At 41.8% G+C, this 21,268-nt stretch overlaps 1 protein-coding gene and 1 non-coding gene across 4 annotated transcripts in view; one reads left to right on the plus strand and one right to left on the minus strand.

Annotated features, from left to right (window-relative positions):
• Nucleotides 1-4,779: 4,779 nt before the first annotated feature.
• On the minus strand, nucleotides 4,780-4,848 carry LOC134431137 (small nucleolar RNA SNORD123). The gene has a single exon (XR_010030945.1). It is a non-coding gene; the product is annotated as a small nucleolar RNA SNORD123 (small nucleolar RNA).
• A 4,464-nt stretch (nucleotides 4,849-9,312) lies between these two features.
• SEMA5A (semaphorin 5A) overlaps nucleotides 9,313-21,268 on the plus strand; it is a 314,341-nt gene continuing 302,385 nt past the window's right edge. The window contains exon 1 of one of the 3 annotated variants that reach the window (XM_063162897.1): nucleotides 9,313-9,361. The gene's annotated coding sequence lies outside the window, so the exon portion shown is untranslated. Of the gene's footprint in view, nucleotides 9,362-9,653; nucleotides 9,864-12,440; nucleotides 12,459-21,268 lie in introns of those variants that run through there. The other 2 variants (XM_063162890.1, XM_063162903.1) reach the window with 2 other exon arrangements.

Raw genomic sequence — 21,268 nt, forward strand, 5'->3', positions numbered from 1 at the left:
ATTTCACACCGATTCCAGGGTATGGAAAGCAGGGGGAGCTGAGGGTGTCACCATTCAGACATAGGAGACAGCCTAGGGAAAACAGTCTTCACTTCTCTTTCCATGGAGCTTCTTGCTTCCATGTGCAGCTGCTGTGACATTGCATTTGCTTTTGTCTCATGGAGAAATTACTATGCAAAACTCTCCCAGAAGCTGATGCTAATGAATATGTGTGTCAGACTGTTTTTTTTTTTTTTTTTTGGTTGCATGATTTATCATGTTATAACTGGAAACTCCCAATTGTCTACCATGTTGAGTGACTGCTTGCTATTGTCCCATGCATGCACGCTTTGGAATGAATGTGTCTCTTCCTTTGTGCTAGTTATCCACTTTCACTCAAAATGAACAGCTTTGGGGAGATGTTCTCTCAGAAAACTTGTGAATTAGTTTTTATCTTCTGGTCCAAGTTGCTGTGTCTTTGGGACATAATTCATAGCCTATTTTTGTGAAAAGTCAAGGATGTTGGCAGGCATGGAGACTTTGGGTTGCAGTTGGATGACTGTTATTTTTTTCTTGGGATAATTCAAGTACTTTTTTCCATTTTTCAACCGAGTTCTATTATCAATGCCTTTATTTTGATAGTACAAGGAAGTGATTATTACAAAAAAGAGGATAGCATTACACATGTAGCTCCTGTGTATTTCTTCCTTTACTTGCTCTCATCTTTTTAATTAGAATCTCTATCCCCTGCTGACAAACCCGATTGAAATCTGACATTTTTATGCAAATTATTTCATTAACATTTCTATCTCACTACAACAATTTTTAAAATTTTAGCCTTTGAATTCTTAGTAAACATATGGCTGATGGAAGAACAAATGGTGAACGGGCTTATTTTGTTTACACAGCAGCATCAGTGCACACACCAATCCCCCAGCCCTCAGCTTCTGTTCTGGATTGGGAATGTCCACTAGAGACAAGAGGCACTCCAAGGTGTGTAGACATTACCCCTTGGTCTCCTTTTGTTATTTTCTGGTACTATTTAAAGTATGACAGTGGACTTGGAAGGCGAACATGGGTTTTGGTCTCCCCTGTCAACTTGTGTCTTTAATGAGCCCCCAAGTCTGAATAAGTAGTAAAATCACTTAGTAAGTGAATTGGAGCTTGGCATAACTGCAAAAAATAGTAGGGACTTTTTATCTTCAGTAGCATGTCTGCACATCCCTCCTCCTGCCTGAGTGTTCTGCAATGAGGCTTCAAGTTTTACAAGTCAAATTCTGGCTTCCTAGAGCATACTCAGAATAGGTGTCCCCTTCTGAAGCAAAACCTCTTACAAGTTTTCAGTGTGTCCAATCAAATAATTATTATGCAATATTTTTAACAAAGCAGTTTTTCTTATGCAAAATACAAAGAAAAATATTTTGAACATGTTACTTCTGATTTAAATAATTTCAATAACTACAGTGTTTTCAGGCTATGGAAAGGAATAAGAGTGATGCATATTTAATAACTGAACTTGTACTGTACAGAATACTAATTATTGTTGAGGGCAATAAGTCAAGCACTCAAATGTTAGGTAGTAATAGTTAGTGATTTGACTCTAGCTGGACACTGGGTAAGCACCAAAGCCACTCTGCTACTCCCTTCCTCAGGTGGGCAGGTGGGCAGGTGAGGAAAAAATATAATGAAGGGCTCACGGATTGAGAAAAGGTTAGGGAGAGATCACTCACTCGTTGCTATCAAAGGCAAAGCACATGTGACACAGCTTTGGGAAATTCACTGAACTCGTTATTTATTGCTTATTGTTGCCAAGCAAAATGAGAGTAAGGTACCAAGAAGTATAATAAAAACACCTTCCACCCACCACTCCTTCCTTCCTGGGCTTAAGTTTATTACTGGTTTTATACTGTAGCCCCAGCAGGGCAGGAAGATGGGAGAAGTCCTCCATGGACTTGTCAAACATGAGTCCATCCCACAGGCTGCAGTTCTTCACAGACTGCTCCAGTGTGAGTCCCTTCCATGCAATGCAGCCCTGCAGGACCAGGCTGCTCCAGTGGGACCCACAGAGGTCCCACGTCCTGCCAAAAACCCATTCCAGTGGTGGCCTCTTTCTCTATGGGCCCACAAATCCTGCCGTGAGCCTGCTCCAGCCTGGGCTTCTCATGGGGTCACAGCCTCCTTTGGACACTCCCCTGCTCTGGGGCTCTCCAGGACCTGCAGGTGGATCTCTGTGGGCTGCAGGTGGATCTCTACTTCCCCTGGACCTCCACTGGCTGCAGGGGAACCTCAGCTCCAGCATCTGGAGCATCTCCTCCCTCTCCTTCCTCATTTTGGTGTCTGCAGTGCTGTTGCTCTCACGTATTCTCACTCCTCTCTTCTCTGGCCACAATTACTTTTGTGCAATAACTTTTTTTCTTTCTTCAATATTACATCCCAGAGGTGCTACCACCATCACTGCTGGGCTCAGCCCTGGCCAGCAGCGTGTCTGTCTGAGCTGGCATTGGCTCTGTTGGACACAAGGGAAGCTTCTGGCAGCTTCTCAGAGAAGCCACACCTGTAGCCCCTCCACTACCTGAATCTTGCCATGAAAAACCAGGACAACTGAAATTAATGTCACCAAGTGATCCTGTTTTCATTTTCCTGCAGGGCTACTACTTCCAATTTTCGTTCATTATGGAATATAACTTTGCTTATACCCTGAACTGACAATGTCACAATGCAGGCTGATATATATATATACACATATATATAGACACACACATACATACATATATATGTGTATATAACAACTAATAGTAGAAAAATAGCTGCACACTTTTAAATGGTCCGCCTGCAATAAATGGGTGGGCTTTACTTTGCCAGCAAAGCTCACAGCTTTTTGGGAAATGGTGGCATCACTATGGGAAGAGCAAAAAAATGAAGGCTTAAAGTTTCACAGCAGAGAGTTCAGCTCAACACAGATTGTTAGCAGATTTTTGGTATTGCTAATAGGCAGCTTTTGAAACACATCAACAAAAATCACACTTGCTAAATTCTCGAGTGATACCAAGATGCACAAAAAACAATGTAAAAGAGTGGGCTGGGCTTCCTTTCAAGTCGGGAAAGACATAGGTACCTCCTTATACTCTCATTGCTCTAGTCTGGCCTGAGTTCAACTGATAACAAAACAGAAGACCAGACTGTGAGGAGGGTGCTTCAGTGTCTCAGTAAAATCATCAAAGTAACTGAATTCAGATGGGTTTGCAGTGTATGTGTTGGTGTGTGTGTGTTGGTTACTTGTTTCTATTTCTCAGTAACAAACACTCACTCATTTAATTTATTTTCTCTTTTGTCTTTGCCGAGTACTGGCTTCTATAGCCACTTTCAAGCTGTTAAGCATTTTGCTCTGTAACAATTCCAGATTACAAAGACTGGGTTTAAACAACTCCATCTAGTTCTTTCCTAACAGGCAACTGAATACAGTGTAGGAGCAACTGAGGAAAATATCACTTCAACTGGACTTGTAACTTTTATTGCTGCTATCAAATGATCTGACAGGAAGTGCATGGCTGGAAAAACGCTTACAATATGTCACACAGCTTGTTAAGATGCTGACTCTCTTCCCTCCTACAAAATCCCCCTTGACAAGGACATGTACCTTACTGTGTTCACTGTCAGTCTTAGAGAGTGAAAAGGCAGAGAGCAAGTGGGATCTTGGTCACATAAATATGCTGTCTGTGCCTAACTAGAGGGGTAACTTTATAAGAAAAAGTGATCAGTCTTTTGTTTGTTGATGTCTATTTGATTTACGTGCATTTTTAGTGGATTTAAGATAGGCTAAAAACAAAACAATAAGATTCATACAGGGGTTCACAGTAATTTAGATAAATCACTTTTAAAGTGACTTAGATGTTGGCCTACTTCAGGAATTTACTATTACATAAAATTAAATAGCACGGACAATTCCACCACCACTTGGTAAGCTTCTTATAGGGCTCCTAGTGCTAGATCAGTGCCACAGAAATGTTGTCTGAGTTATGAGGCCATCACAGCTTGTTAAAATTCCTTTTAGAAACTGCAAAGGTCTAATTCTATGACACCAGGAGTTATGCCAAGTATCCTCTCTATCCACTCATCCCCAGAAAGCCCAGCACAAAACTGAAGTCTAGATGAGCTCCAAGTCCTGTGTTTTAGACTCCTTGGCAGTGATAAAATCATATATATGTGTGTGTGTGTGTGGTGTATTCGTGCTCTCTATCCAAATTCCACTTGTACTGCTGGGTGATGTAGTAACACAGGAATTCAATATTAATGATTAGGGACAAGCAGACAGAGAGGAGCAACTAATGGATTGCTAATATATACCCTGGCTTAGTTTGAAGAGGTGTCTTGGGGCTAATATAAAACAAAAATGAAAACTTAAATTAGTCTATATAAGAAAGTTGTATAAGGCAGCAGAATATATTACCATCCAAAGTAGAGGAGAAGAAGCAAATATTTTTATTATGTATTAATTTAAAAATCTTTGAATCTTGATTCAAATTTAATAGCCCTTTTGTCTCTGGTTTGTAACTTTACATCATTTCAGTCTGAATTCTGACCTATGTAAGAGACCAGAGTTATTAATATTTCCTATTATTTCTACTCCTCAAACTTTATGACTGGATTTCTCCAAGGCATTCTTCATTCTCACTCTTATCTTCCTCTTCATTTTGAAAGTATCAGTTCAGGGAATTGGCTGAAAGATAGAAAAACAGACACATAAAAATTGTTTGACTGACGGTATTCATTGTAAATTTTTTTTCCTGGAGGAGATATGAAGGTGAATCAGGAAATGGATGGCATTTTCAGATCACATGAATCAGTACCCAAGAATTCATCATTTTCACCAAATATTTAACTACTTTTAGGGACTTGAAGTTAGATGGTCCTTTTGTAGAATTCATATAATAACTTCTTTAACTGCCTTATCTGTCAGAGACTTTAATAGAAAGAAAGGAGCAATTACTAAAAATCGCATCACAGATTTATAAATGTAAGTGCACATTTATTTATATAGCTGTGTTGAAAATATCATATGCATTCATAAAAACAAACCATTTTGTTTATAAATAGCCCTAATAATAGAAATGCTATGAGAAATATTACTTTGTCTTTTGATCACAAATGGTAAACATGAACTCATCAGTTCTCAGGAGCCAAGTTTTAGACTCTCACCTAGCTTTTCCTAATTTATAGATATTATGGAGTCAGCTGAACCTTTTAATTCAGAACTTAATGTGAGACAGTAACTTAATGGAAAACATCAAAGTTTGTAATTATTGACATTTACTTCCCTATTATTTTCATGAAGAATTGCAATAGTGTCTTTTGCTAAGACAATTAAAGTGGTGCTCAGTCTGACCTTGCCCTGTGTCTCCTAATGGGCATACACAGCTACAGCCTTTCCTGGTCTGCTTTTTAACAGTGTACTTCCCTACCAGACCCATGTGAGGATGAGGATGGCAAACTTAAATCCTCTGGGTCATCTGCTTTCCTGGGATGAAGGTGTAATTCCTGTTTTTACACATAACAACAGCACAAGTCCCTGGTATTTAAATATGGCAGACTTGTGATGATGATGTTGCTCAGTGCAGGTGGGAATGCTAAGGGCTCGCTAAACTCAAATGCGGCGGGGCAAATACTTTCCTGAATCTCGGTGGGAAAGAAGAAAGAAACAGAAATGTAGAGCTGATGATTGGGTACTTCAACAATGTTGTGTAAGTCAGGTAAATTCAAGACACCAGACTGCACAAACTCTCTGCTCCCAAGCATTGGTTCAGGAAAGGGTGCTTGTTTGTATGCACCACTCTTCTGCCTGGTCTGCTCTGGAAAGGCTCTGGTCACCAGTAGGGTTTCTCCTCAGTAATAAATGATGTGGTTAGAAAACACAAAAGTAGGCAATTAACTGTGAGACTTAAAAGTTTTCCTCTGACTGTTTTTCATGAATTAAACAAAAATGACTAATGTTTTCAGTGGTCTGGAAAAAGTAACATGCAGTGGTAATAAAGACTTTGAACTCTGTGATCATGAAGCAAGCAAAGACCTTTTCCTATGATGGAAGTATAACTCAAGGTTCAGTTTTACTGAAGCTCACATCTTTTTCTTTTTCTATTTTTTTTTTCTTTTTAATCTGACTTAAAGTTTCAATTTACTGTATCTGACTGTTTTTCTAAATGGCGAAAGAGATACTTACTATCCAAGGTGCTTTTGATGGGTAATGTGAAGACAGGCCTTCCCTTACACTGTGACTTTCCCACCTAAACAGATGGAAATCCACCCCCTTCCCTGCTTTCTAACACTCTTTATATCCTGCCACCACAGGAATGAGCTGAAATCTGGCTTCCCACCAAACTGGCCAAAAGCCTGAAGGTGCTGTGCAGCTTTTCCTCTTCCAACTGCAGTACCATGACTGCTTCTACATGCTGCCATCCTTAATATGCTCGGTCTGTTTTGTTGGAAGGAGAGATTAAAAATTACTAACAGTGAGAAATGTAATGTCAGGAAAATACGAGGCAGAAGAGAAAGATGAGCTCCACACTGGAAAAAAAGCTGGATGCGATGGACTTGGTCTTCTTTTTTTCCCTTCCTTAAGTCAGATAGCAGAGCTTCTACTGCTGCTTTCCCCCGTGCCTTTAGCATAATATTCCGAGATTATATTAGATTATCCTTATTTATTTTGGATATAGTAACACAATGAGGCTTAGCCTAGGATTGAGACACCACTGTGCAATTTATGAAGAAACAAAAACCGTCAGCGCCTACTTGCAAGGGTACATCTGGGGATTGCATCACCTAAAATTGCTGGGCTCATTCACTCAACTCATCTGGTTTAACTCTGTAACTTAGACATAGCACAGAGTTACATGTAATATTAAAACTGTTACAGTTTTTAGCCTTAATTTCAAACATGATTAATCTCACAGGCAGTTTCAGACATCTTTGCCCTTGAGCTTTTAAAATAAAATTAAATAAAATTAAGCATTGACATCATGACTATTCTTCCATGAAACTGGTACAGAACTATAAAGTGCATGACTAAATGCTCTGTGGGTGATATAGAGTCAATATGATTCCAGTGGAATTTTTCTTAGAATGCGCTGTATGCCATTAACACAGTATGATATAAAGATATAAATGTGGTGAGATTTGGGATTTTTTTTTTTTTTACTTATATGCCTATTGTTTCATAGCCAAACTGCAGAGGAATTTTTAGAGGCTAAAATGTACATCAGTCAGGGGGCCAGAATTTTGATAGATTTTTTTTGGTTTTGGTTACACAGTGCTTTCTTTTCACAGATAAAGCAGGGATTTTTTATTTTTTTTTTTACACAGCAGTTGGAAAACAAATATATCTCCTCTTTAAAAAGAAAGTCTAAATGTATTGTAATAGGTGGAGGTTCATAAGAAGTGTAGGACTTGTTGATCTGAAGATGTCTTAATAACACTCCAAAGAAGTTAACAGTGTAGGTATGTGAATCATCTCATATCTGCACTTACTTTGATGGCAATTTTTAGGTGTAAAACGAAGTCTTATATTTTCTGTACAAGTCTTTTCTGGATCAGAAGGAAATCACATGAGAAAGTGACCCCAGGAATTACAGTAATCACAGTAGTGGCTTCTTAAACACTATTGTTATTTATAAGCAAACATCCTTGAGTATCAGGGTTACATGACTTTATGAAAAAAAAATAGTTTGGCCTTTAGTATTTGGGTTGGGTTTTTTTAAGATCAAAAAATAATCAGAAAGAATGTTCCAAATTCCAGGACTTCATTTTACTGATAATTTCAAACTTCTGTTAATGTTTCTGCTTGAACAAGTTTCTTTTATACCCTAGCCAAAGTAAAATTGAGCTAGAAGTTTAAGGCAATTTGGATTTGGAACATTTGGCTTGCTGATAAGTTTTGATGCTAGTTGTTTTAATTAGCTAACTTTTATAAGATTACTCTAGCATGGATGAATTGCATGGTTTTGTTTGTTTTAATAAACTCTTACTGCTTTTAGTCTTCTAAATTGCTTGGTCTTGCTGTGAACAACAAAAGTCAGTTTCTACTGCAGTTTGAAGTAGAAATGCGCAAATGCTGTAATAAAAAAAAAAAAAAACAAAAAACTCCAACTCTGATGGAATTAATTACAACGCACACACGAACAGAAATAACCTCCTAGTTTAATACAGGTGAGCTGACAAAACACAAAGGCATGCGCCGACGACCCGGGCAGCGCGACAATGCGAACGCACGTACCTGCGGAGATGCCTGCGCGCCCCGGCTGCAGCCCCGCACCGCCACGTCTCACTGTGCCACGCACGCCCCGGGACCTTTATAGGGGCTCTCCCAGGGCCTGGAAATGAACTTTTGGGGCTGACACGTCGATCGTGCCATGGGGGGAGGGAGGGGACTGGAGGGGGCGGAGAGGGACTGGCCGCAGGCTCTTACGTGGCGGCAGAAATGTCAGTACCCCACTCCCCCTGGCAGCGGGGCCGGGGCCGCTGCTGCGGAGCTCCTGTTGCCTACGCGGCTGCTCGCCGGAGCCCGGAGGGCTGGGGCCGGGACACGGGGGCTGGCTGGCAGGCTGTGGCATGGGTGAGGCGGCTGCGGAGAACCGGGGGGCGCCGCTTGGAGCTCCCGGGGCGCTCCCGTGCCCCTGCCGTCCCGGGGCAGCCGCTTGCGCCCAGCCCTCCTTCTCCTCCTCTATCTGCTGCTCCTCGCTTTTGGTACATTGCCCCGACACCGGAGCCCCGGGCAGCGGCTGGGAGCCCCTGCGGCCCCGGCACCGGCACCGCTGCCCGTGTACCACCGCCTCCCCTCCCTCTTGCTGTCACTCGCTGGGATTTGTTGTGCTTAGTTGTACTGGCGCTGAGGCACCCCTGCTCAGATCTGATGGAAAAGCAACAGCCTCAGGTCATATTTTTGTGAGCTGCGGTGATTAAGGAATAAAAGGAAATAAAAATAAAAAAACCCAAACCCCAAGGACAAATATCTCAACCAGTTGCAACTTCTCAGCTGGCCCGGAGGGGGGAGCGCGGGGGAGGGCATGGAGTAATGCGAGATCGCCCCAGCCCGGGGCAGCGCCGGCTGCGGGACGAGCCGAGCCGAGCCGCGCCGCGCACCGCACCGCATCGCCGGGGCCGGGCGGCCGTGGCTGCTCCGCCCCCGCGGCGGGGCGCTGGGTCCGGCCGCCGGGCGAGGCGCGCAGCTGCCGCGCCGCAAACTTGGTGCGAGCGAGCGGAGCGCGGGCGGCTCGGCGGGGCTGCGGCCATGGCGGCGTGAGGCGGCAGCGGGCATCGGTGAGGCGGCGGCGGAGCCCCTGCCCGCCCGCCCTGCCGTGCCCTGCCCGCGGCGAGCAGCCCTCGGCGCCTCCAGGTAACCCCGCCGGCCCCTCTCCCCTCCCCGCCGCAGCGGCGCTTGGGGAGCGCCGCGGGCATTGCGCGTTCCCGGCCGCCCTGTCCGTGAGCGGGGCCGCCTCCCCGCTCCTCCACCGGCTGCGCCCCGGTGTCCGCCGGGCCTCGGGGGGCTCGGAGGCCGGGCGGGCTGGGGTCCGGGCGGAGCGGCGCAGGGCGCCGGCAGGGGGAGCCGGCAGCGAGGCGGAGCGCCGCTGCCGCTGGGCTCCGGAGCCGGGAGCGCTGCCGGCGCTCGGAGCCCGTCTCGGGCATTGCCCGGCCCCACCCCCGAAAGTCCACCGAGCCTTTCAGAACGGGCGGGCGTTCTCCCCGTAGACGGAGCTGTTCGCTCGGGACCAGACAAAACAGACGGACGGGGAGCCGCATCTCCAGAGGGGCCGGAGCCCGGACCGCGGGCGCTCCGCGCTGCGGGACCCCCGCGCCGCTCCTGCCCTCGGGAGCGCGGTCTCGCCCCGGAGAGTGAGGTGCGTGGCTGTCGCTGAGCCCCGGCTGCCGAGAGGCAGCCGCTGGCTGGGGAACATTTCGGAGGGTTTTGTCACACTTCAGCAAGTGAAGTTTGCTCAGGCTCATCTTCTAGTGAGATAAGAAGTGGCGTGACACCGTCAGTTGTCTGAGTAACGTGGGTCTTCAGTGGGATGTTCGTGTAGTGCGGTTGAAACCCCGATGTGCTTTTAATCTCGCTGTTTTATTTAACTGCACTGTCTTCGGTTTGTGGCGTGACTGTATTTTGGCACTTTCTGAACTGGGGTGTTAGAGTTTACCGTTCCGCGACGATGCAGATGGAAACACCTCAGCCAATTGTACACGTATATTGTTCTGTGAGGACTGCTTACCAAATTAATGACAACTATTGGGGTTTTTTGTATCAGTCCAGATGCTGAGTCTGCATTGTAGATTGACACAGCGGTAATCTGCCCGGGATTACTCCTGGGAGGCAGCTGGAGTGGGGGAGCTGTCAGTGTATCTGCTCCTCCAGCAAACCGGACTGTTGGCAGGAGAGGTCTGTGCATGCAGGAACGCGCAGCCGTGTGAAGGGAGCCCTAAGGTAGTGCATCTGAAGGTCTTACTCTCTGAAAGCTGACTAACCACTCTTGGTTTGAATTTTGGTGTAACAGCCTGAGGTGGTGCTAGCCCAGCTAGAGCGATGTAGAGTAGATTTTTTTTCATAGTGGAAATTGCACTCAAATCTTATTTCTAGAAGTTTGAACATCTCCTGGTTGTTATAGAAGGCTGACTGAGTTCAGTAAAGTTTGACTTAGAATTGTTGAGCTTGCTGCTGTCAAATATGTAACACATAGTCAATCAAAAGTGTATTGCTGCCATGAAAGGCTGAGGTATGGCCTTGGCTACTTTGCTTAGTAGAGTGAAAGATGTTGGTAAATTTCTGGATTTTGTGCTGTGTTCCCACCTTCCTCTCCAGCAGGTACCAATAATATAACTTTATTACATTTACTAATGAATTCACCTCATTTTCTCATTTTAATGCTGAACAGCTGTGAGGACTCCTGCTGAGAGCTAAGGTTTTGCTCTGGCATGTGGCAGTTTACTTCTCTGTTTGAGAGGTTCTTTTGAACTAAGTAGTGTAAACACTGGCTTCTGAGTTGTACTGCTTATTCCTTGGGATATTGTTACACATTTGTTTTGGTTGACAAAGCTGAAGGCATTAATATCTGAAGTGTCTCATTTCTTTTAATCTTTAACTAGTGCTGTTTTCATAAAATACTTACAGGTAGTAGGAGTGCCTGTGCACTTTGTAATGATCCATAAACATGGTTGTAGTAGGTTTGTTGTACTCATTTCCTGCTGGGCAGAGATACAGAGGGTGGTAACTGTATTGCTGCTGTTTTCAGAAGAAAGAGTTGTGTGGTCGTTTGTTTTTCACTCTCTTTTCCCCAGCTACTTAGTGAAACCACGTGGATTCTGACTTCTGTTGATACAGTCTTGTTGTACAAATACAGGATTTTCAATGAATGAAGTTCATTACTTTTCAGGGGGTAGCTGTACACTACAATCTGTGAACTGCAGAAATACAACATAGTTCTCCTGCAATTTTTGGCTTTCGTGTTAGAGGTTGCATGCAGGAATTCAGCCAAGGGAGCAGCTGAGCTCCTGGGGTGAGCAGGAGCAGAGAGACCCGTTTCTGCCCTCTGGTCTGCAGCAGCTTTATCAGCAGTGCTGGCTGGGTCTGATTTCTGTGCTGTGGGACACGTAAGTGGATTGCTGATACTGCTATCAGTTAATAGTAGGTGTGTACTACCAGTACTATCTGTTGATAGTGGGGAGGAGGGTGTGTGAAATCTGATACTCTGCTACTTCATGTAAAGCAGAATCTAGTAATTGGTTAGTATGTTGTGATGATGGACTTCTGAATAGCAGTGAAATACGATTTAGCTTTAGATTTAACATCTGGTTTTTAAAATTTTGATATGCTCTTGGCATTTGGTAATGTGTGTTCTGAAGTTACTATGGCTCCTGAGATGAATTGCTATTGCTATGGCCATAATTATAGAAAGCAGCACTGAGGAGCATCTCCTTTTCTATAAAATCATTTTATGGAAATGTTTAATGGGTATTCTTGTCAATGCAGAGTTCTCCAAATTATTGTTAATCAGTCTGTTTCTCTTTATTATCATCCTTTTATCCTCTCTGGCATGTGCATGCATTCCGATTGGGAAACAGTGTTAAGTTACAGCCTCTGTGTTGGTTCTGTCCTAACGTGTTTTGCAAAGCTGGAGCTGCTTCCAAAGAACGTGTTCTTGTTTTTTTTTTTTTTTTTGTTTTTTTTTTTTTTTTGTTTGTTTGTTTTTTTTTGTTTTGTTTTGTTTTTTTTTTTTAATTTTTTTTAATTTTTTTTTTTTTTCATTCTGATTTGTCAAACACTATAAACGTTTTTCAAACTGACCCTTCTGAGGTGTGTTTGCCAACTACTGGCGCTAGGGTGGGTTTAATTTCCAGGCTGCAGCATTGCAGCTGTGACCCGTGAAAGGCAGGTGGCACTCTGCTATCTGCAGATCTCACAGACACCTGGGGAATGCCACGGCCCGAGCTGTGCACTTCAGGTACGGCTTGCTGCTAAATCTGTTGTTGCTAAAACGGCAAATTGTTAAAAAAAAAAGTTTTTTTTTTTTTTTTTTTATGAGTCTTTTATTTTAGTTTTCTCCATAAATATGTCCTATGATTTATTTAGGAAATTTACCAGTTTGCATCTAACTATAGCACATTTGCTTAACATTTGTCAGGAAGGTAGCAAATGTAAAGCAAGTTAATGATCCCCAAACTGCAGTCTAATTAACGTCCTCTTGATTTTTTGCTGGAATGTATATTCCAAAGTATGAAGCACTCAAATATTTTGTCTTTTAGTGGATTTGATCATGCATCTATTCTCAAATTTGTGTTTTTCCACAGATACTTTGATGCAGTCCAGTTGTCTGCTGTCTAGTATCAGCTCTACATAATAAATATATTAATAAAATTAATCTCTGTTTGGGGAGATTGATTTTGGAAGAAATTTCCTGGTGTCCCAGTGTATATTAGAAAATCAGGCAACTCACAGAAAAGCTGATGTTTGTCAATGATAGTAGCAGGAGACTGGGGTTGATACTTAGTCTGCACTGAGGCCTTGCAATGAAACTCTTCAGTTTAACTCAACTGTTGAAACTTATCTTTTCAGATATTACCCTTTCTTTGCCAAGAATTTGAATGACTCGTTCAGAAAGTTTAAATGCTGTGTAGCATGTTAGCTGTGCTACTATTTCCAGACTTATCTTCAATTAGCTTATCTGTTATGAAATTTCTTGCATGATAGCCATATAATACAGCTTTTCAATCCTTTTACATTTTTCTTTTTAAAATCAGGATCTGGCCTTGAGCTCCAGTATACCTTAGAATTGTTGGATCTTAATTTCTGGCAGAACTTGTCAATCTTTTCATGGTTACCAACCTCAGTAGTGGAGATTAGTTTCATTTAGGGGATGTTGATTGAGCAGCTCTGAATCTTTGGCATATAATATTCTGATTTTTTAATCCCTTGCTAGATGAATAGCAACATGCATCCATTTTGCAGTATTTGTTTAGTTTAGGAGAAGCTCAGGGAAATTATAACTTTGAAAATACTGAAATTAACCTTTTACTTTCCTCCCTCTCTGTAATACTGGGATATGTTCTTAGGCATTACTAAATATGTGTGATGAAGAAATTAGAGCACATGTGATGTCTGCAGGACTGGCTTATAATGTGAATTGGGTGGGCTGAAGAAATGAGCTGTACTGTGAATTGTGTTGATTTTCCCACTTCTTTTCCCCACCGCTCTCTAAATTTCAAAACTGAGCTGCTGTCTTTTGTGCTGTTGTCCTTCTCTGAATTGCTAGTCTATCTGGAAACTGAGAATGCGGTTGAAATGTGCTTTCTTGTTAGACTTAGGTTTAACTGGGAATCAGGAATATTTAAAATAAAGATAACTATAAGGCCTTTGTAGCTAGGGAGAGAATATTTTAATAATTTGGGGCCCTGTTATTCTGACCCAAGTAATCTTACTGCTGAATCAGTCATTTCTGTTAGTGGTGAATGCTACAGACAAAGGCATGAGAATAAATATTTGTTTGTAGTTTTAAAAGTTATTGGGCAGTTGTTCTCCACTGTGTCTTCTTCAGCATACAGTCTCTTCAGAAATTCCTGTTGCCTTTTTATTTCCCTCTTTATATATATTTTTTTACTGTGTCACTTTAGTGACCTGCTTTCACTGGAAACCTACAAACATTTGCATTGGCAAATGTTTTGAACGGCTCCCTGGGAGCATGGCTGAAATGACCTTCTTGTGGGACAAAATGCATGGGAGGAAACAATTTCTTTTGACCTTGTCTGATAGTGAAATTGCCAAGTACTTGAGGAAAAACTCCTGGCCTTGCCATAGGAAGATAGGTTATGTCTGTTGCTTTGTTTCTCTCAATGTCTGTCAGAGTTTTAGGCTTTCTTTACTGAGTCGTAGTCAAAACTGAAGACTGGAAAGAAATTATCCACGGTCATTGGGCTGTTACATTAACTAACATGAGTTCAGTTGCTGATGGTCTCTTCTCTTGATGGTCTTGCTTACTTTCTCGTTCTGAGCTTGCAATAGCAATATATGGTTGTTTTCATAGTTTTTGTCGTATAAACTGTGTGTGTGTAATCCAAATTTTAGCTCCTTCTCATGCTCCAGTACATGCTTTTCCTTGTTGCTTTTTAAACCTAAGCAATGATACTGAAATATCTAGGAGACAGTATGTACACAAAATTGTTACTAGTGTCAGGCGTTACATTACCCAGTGCTGCAGAATGGGACTCCTAGCTTAGCCAAAAGATGGGATTTCAGCTTTGGATAGTTTTCTGATAGTCCTCTTCAAGGTTTATCAGCCTGGGGCAGCCAAGAGCCTGCTGATTCTGATCCTCATCAGTAGCTCTGATGAGGAAGTTGCTAAATATGATGTTGGTACTGTTGTTGTCTGTTGTGCTCATTTTATGACCCTGTAATTCCATGTCCTAGCTCTCACTTGATAAAATACTTCAGAAAAACCCAACCAGAGAACCCCCTTAATTCCTGTCCACTGTTGACAACTTCTCTTTGTGACCTGAGCACCATGGTAAGCCGTGATTCCTGAAGGCAGGCAGATATAGATGGAGGATGCTGTGCCATCAGAGAGTGCTGTTGTAGTTTCTTGTCCTCCTTGGAAATTCTGGGACTGTGTCAGGCCTTTGCCTGCTGGGTCCTTTTAGTTGTGCCAGTGTAGCTATTTATGTGGAACCAGAGTGTAAACAGTATTGGGGAACTGATCCTCTTAATGCTTTGCCTTTGAAGTACCCATGGCCACCAATCCCAGTAAGGCCCCACAGGCTCTGGTCTCAGTGTAACTGCAGGTGTGCAGTCACTATTGTCAGGTGAGGAAGGAGAAGAGGATTGTGTGTGCAGAATAAAATTCTAGTACCAATGACATGTGGAGGATTTTGCCTTGGTGTTTTAGAGTGTATCCAGACAGCTTTTTTTAATGTCAGCTGTATAACAGGCAGCAAGCTCTCTTGTGGAGGCTGCCAATGGACTGAGGCACAGCCGCATGCCTGTCTTCAGCAGCAGGCTAAACTCGCCCCCTGAGGAGCGAGGTACCTGAGCAGCAACGCCTCGTTGCACTGCCCTTGAGTGTGTCAGGAGTGGGGAAATGCAGGGTAATAACCTGTTAAATACTGAAGTTCAGTCTTCCAGAGCTTGTCTGCCAGACCTTATTCTACTGAAAAATGGTAATAGGTTCTGATGCATGCTGTTGGAATTGATAGTAGAAAGCCTCAAAACCCTTCTACATTTATGTGCCAGGAGCATGAGTTCATGTGTACAGTTCTAGAGACACACAAGAGGTGAAGTTGGTGTTTGTGGGAAGAAAAACTTCTCTTGGTGCACATGGGTACAAGTCTGAAAATGCTGCTGCCCTGGCCTCTGGAGACTTGTCTAACTGATGTAATTCTGTTATAAGTCTTGGTCAGAGTTTACAGACTTTCTTGAATTGTCCAAGAAAGTTGCTGGATTTTCCAGTTTATCTTCTGTTGCTTTCCTAAGCGCATAGTGTCAGAGTCTTTGCCTATGCATTAGCTGAATCTTTAATATAGAAGGCAACCCAGTGGAGCCTGGGCATCATCCTTTAATGGCTGGTTACAAAAAAAAAAAGTGCAACCATCAACAATAGCAAAAAGAGATCTGGGCTCTAGAGCTGAATTACTGTTCTTTTTGGCATTGTTGTCTATTGTTTTACATTAAATTAATGGTCTGGGTGGGGGAACTTAATTTTTTCCTCCAGTAGTCTTTCTTTAAGCAAGTTTGCAAGTAGGTTTGATTAGAACATTCCATTTTTGCTCACTTATCTATCATTGTCAGGAGAGATTGTTTTGCAAATTTATTTAATCTGAAGGCCAATGAGATCAGTATTGAATTTTGAAGAAAAATAATCTTGAACTAGAGGTAAACACTTAATTCTGATATTTAACTTGAGCCTTTATATTTTGCTCTCAAACTCACAATTATAAAGTGCTCTTAAAATAACTTGAGCAAGCATGTTATTTTTCTTAGAGTGCCCCTGTGAACTCATTGCTGGCAATGGTTCTCTGCCTCTTGGGAAAAGGACACATAGGCCTTTTTATAGGATGGTTGTTGACAAAGCTTGTCCTTCAGCTTCACTTGTAGAGCTGCTGTGTTGTAATTGTTTTTTTACCAAAAGGCTAAAAAAAGAACTAGTTTGCTGTGGAGGCATATCACTAATATTTTAATAAGAGGAAATATAAGTCTTGTTTAACTGGAAATGTAGGAAACTCCATTTGTTTGTGAGGAACAATTCATGTGCTTAACTTACCTTTCAGATTTACTGTGAATTCTGTATAAACTAGACCTGATTTATAATTGCATGTGTTAGTTTGTTTTTTTGGGATTTAGCATGTCCCGTAAAAAAGTTGTTTGAACAAGAGGTTTGCTTTTTTTTTTTCCTGGTACTCTCATCAACCTCGATCTTTTTTATAAGCCTCAAATTTCTGACAGTGCAAACACTGAAAATTTTGGAAGTGGCATGCAGTAAGTGGAGCAGTTGACACCAGACCTGTTCCCAGCTCTGTGCACACAGTGACACTTTCAAAGACTTGTCTGTAACTGTAGATCTAGTCTAGAGAACCTGATTACAGATGAAACCTGAGAATCTAGAGATTTCTGGTTTTAACTTGCAGCTTTAGTTCGCTTCTTGCTGAGTTGGTTGCTTGTCTTCTCTTGTCCTTTTCTACATTGTGAAAAGTGTTGCTTTATGATGTCTGGGTAACTTGTCTCCTTCTTGAGTATTTGGGGACTGAAACTTTCTAAGCATTAAAAGAAATTTTGCACGTGTTGAATGTTCTTGCTTCCACAAAAAAAACTTATTTTCTATGAATCAATCTTCATTTGGAGAATAGAGTTTCTGTGTTTGTATTAATATCTATAGATAGTTGATAATTGGAATGATCAGTCTTTGAAAAAAATGTCTGTTTCTGAATATTATTCATGTTGCCTTTTAGGTACTTTAATGCCATCTTTCATCCCAAAACATTAAGAAGAGAAAAAAACCACAACCTTTGGCTTAGTAGTAGCATCTGGTTTTACTTTCATAATTGTCATACTTGCCCTAAAATCACTTAGGGTTGTGTGAACTGGAATGCTCATAGGAACCTTACTTTTGTGACTGAATGGGAAGGATTGAGTTAACAAGGCTTAGTATTATATTTTTCAGATTTATGTGTCATATTGTGACTGAAATGAGTTTGGAATTGCTCTGCCAGGCAGGTGACTAGGGAGAAAGTGAGGAGCAGAAGATAATTTCTTCAGCTTTAGCAATGGTAAAGGGTATACAAACTAGTGGTTTCTTCTTCTGAAATGTTTTATTTGGCTCCTTTTTGCCACAGTAGTTCCCAAGATTCACCATTTAAACAGCATTTGGGCTTATAACTGTAGTCGTTATGTTGCAACATGTGGAATATGTAAAATTTTCTTAAGGAATGTTCATTGATGTTTTATCTTTCTGTAGTTTTCAGCCTAATCAACAAGAAGGGTAATGTAATCCATGAAACAGAGAGCAGCTAACTGGCAAACTCTAAGTGATGTCCAGTTGTTAGAAGAACAAATTACTTGTTGGTGGAATTGCCTTGTTAAGGTTTAGGGCTGGATATGCTGCAGTGATCTCAGACCTAGGGGGAGGTTAACAAAGCTTGGGAAGAAGGATGTACCACTGATAGTGAACACACAGAATGCAGAATTTAAGGGCCATGAAGACATCTGGCAGAACTCCCAAGACAATGAAGAAACTAACAAAGCAACTGTGCTGAAATCAGCTCTGTCTGGGTAAAGGGTAATTCTGGTAGGGGCAGAATTCAGCTCTGTCTGGGTAAAGGGTAATTCTGGCAGGGGCAGATTGTGGCCACCAACTCACAGACTGCTGACCCAAGAAAACCAGACTCAAGAGAAGAGAAGCACTGAGTATGGGTCTAATTAGCATGGGAAGCAAGAGAATAATTTACTGATAGAATACTCATTAATAAGAGAACTATGTAACTGGTAGCCAATTAACACTAATTCCTTTGTTTGCTAAGATATATAAATAGTAAAAAGTTTTGATGGTTGGCATGCTTGATTTGAGTAGTATCACTGAGCACCCAGGCTTGTGCAACTCTGAAATAAATAAGCAATATCTCCCCTGAGTGTGTAATTATTGGCTTGTTGCACATTGGGTAATGAATCAAATTTTTCTGGACGACACTTGCATGTTGATCCCAGGAACTCATCTACAGAGAAAGTTGTTGCATCAATTTTCCATAATCCAGTTTTTCTAGGGGATATACCCAGGTGTTCAAAAGTGAATGGAAGAATAGCATTCTTGCCCCAGGGCATCTATGGATGGAATCACTTTTGTCTGGCAAGATCACTCCCAGTGCATTCAACTGTAGCTCAGCATGGGAAGTGAAGGATGCAAGTCAATATTCAGAATCATTGAAATGGTAGTTCTCGTACTTCTGGCAGTAGTGTTTTCACACTTGCAGTCCTATAGAGAAGATTTTGTAGACTCTGTATTTAAATATCATCTGTGAACTATGTTTTCTTTAAACCTTCTTTACTCAAAGCTCTATTTCAGTAAGTCCTGAAAGATTTACTGCTAACTCTTGCCAAGTTTCTAATGTTTCCAGACCTGTTGGAATGAGTCCAGAGGAGAGCAGAGCTGGAGCACCTCTCTTGTGAGGACTGACTAAGAGAGAGCTGTTCAGCCTGGAGAAGAGAGGGCTCTGGGGAGACCTTGTGGCACCTCACAATACCTAGAAGGGGCCTTCAAGAAAGCTGAAGTGGGACTCTTTGCAAGGACATGTAGTGACTGAACAAGAGGGAATGGCCTTAAGCTAAAGGAGGGTAGATTTAGATTAGCTATTAGGAAGAAATTCTCTGCTGTGAGTGAGGGTGGTGAGGCACTGGAGCAGATTGCCCTGAGAAGTTGTGAACTCTCAGTCTCTGGAGGTGTTCAGGACCAGTCTGGATGAGGCTCTGAGTAACCTGGTCTTGTGGAAGGTTCTCTGGTCATGGCAGGTGGTTTGGGACTAGATGATCTATCTGGAAGGAGGCTGTAGCAAGGTAGAGGTTGGCCTTTTGTCCCAGGCAACGAGCAACAGGACAAGAGGAAATGGCCTCAAGATGGGCCAGAGGAGATTCAGGTCAGACATCAGGAAGAATTTTTTCACTGAAAGGGTGGTTAAGCATTGGAATGGGCTGTCCAGGGAAGTGGTAGAGTTGCAGTTTCTGAGTGCTCACGATGGGACTGGATGTGGCACTTAGTGCTGTGTTTAGCGGACAAGGAGGTGTTCCATCAAAGGCTCCATCAGGAGGTTGGTTGGGTGTTCCAAAGGTTGGAATAAATGACCCTAGAGGTTTTTTCCAGTCTTAATGATTCCATGATCTTTAAGGTCCCCTTCCAAACCTAATCATTCCATGATTCAGTGATTCTGATGTCGTACTTAGCGTGGCATAAAGCAAGCTGGAGACACAAGCTAATTGCCCCCCTCTGGCATTTCTGTTACAGGCAGCTGCCTGTAACCTGTAGGTCACATGTTCCATTCATTCAAGGTTCTGACCCATCAAGGGAAAATGAAGTATAACACATATCTGAAGTAAAACTATAGTGTTGATAGTTACTTTAGTAATGTGTGACAAATCTATATGAATTAAATGAACAATGTGCTAGACAGAACTTATTTGAGCAATAATTGCTGTGTAGAAATTGTTGGATGGGGCTCAGTGACCAAAATTATTCTAGGTAGATAACTGGTTCATAGTAATGTTCCCTCCTTACAGTAAAACTTATGTGTATTTTAAAAGATTCATATTAATAGTAAAATGTGTGACACATGTAATTTTCTAAAGAACTCCTTGCAAACAGCATCTATAAATGCTTCCTGGTTTACTCTATGAATGGTCAAAATTAACCTCACCTTACAGTTCTTCCACATATTTGCAGGGGTGCTTGCTTTCCCCTCTCTACACACATGAATTCACCTCAGTTTTGCAGTCTATACTAATTTGTCAAGCAGTGGCACAGGCTAGATAATAGATAATAATCTCTTCATTTGTATTGTCAGATTGGTGCTGTAGTATCCCACAAAGTAATAGTGGAAGGAGAGAGAGGCCTTTCTGCTGGGAAGAACTTATTAGCTTCAATCCAGTGGTTAGTGTGCAAGCTTGTTCTGAAGACAAAGTGAATTGAAACAGAGATCAGGACACTGTTCTGATAGTTGATAGTTCTATTTTGAGCTCTGAAGAGCTCATCACTTTGAAGAACAAAGAAATATTGGTATCAAATATTGATTGTGTAATATCCAAAATTCATAAGCTTCTTAACTTTATTCTAGCAAGCTGGACTGCAGGGATAAATGCAGCAACGTTTGCTGGAGAATGAAAAAAGTTAATAAAAGAAATACCGTTTGAATTAATCTTTCATTATTAGTGGGATCTTTTAAAGGCAGATGTGATTAAATGATTTAACTGGATTCAGAAAATATAATTGAATCAGAAGAATTTTTGTAAATGATGAAGTTAGGTTAATTTAGATGAACCAGAAACATGGACAAGCTAATTGGACTACGCTAATGTACATATATACTTTTCTGAAAGCTGATGAACATTTTATCAGTGCAAATGTTTCTCCACAGTTTGCCTCTGATTTGATGGTATATCTTGCCATGCTCTTACTACTGGCAGTGATTAAGTGTCTGTGTTCTGTAAGATTGAAGTGCAGTTGTTATGTTTTAATTTCTAAATTCTTCAGGTTCTGCTGCCTCAAATTGCAGCTGCAGTTCTGAAAGT

Source organism: Melospiza melodia, chromosome 1 (genome assembly GCF_035770615.1).
Source record: "Melospiza melodia melodia isolate bMelMel2 chromosome 1, bMelMel2.pri, whole genome shotgun sequence".
Classification (NCBI taxonomy): domain Eukaryota; kingdom Metazoa; phylum Chordata; class Aves; order Passeriformes; family Passerellidae; genus Melospiza; species Melospiza melodia.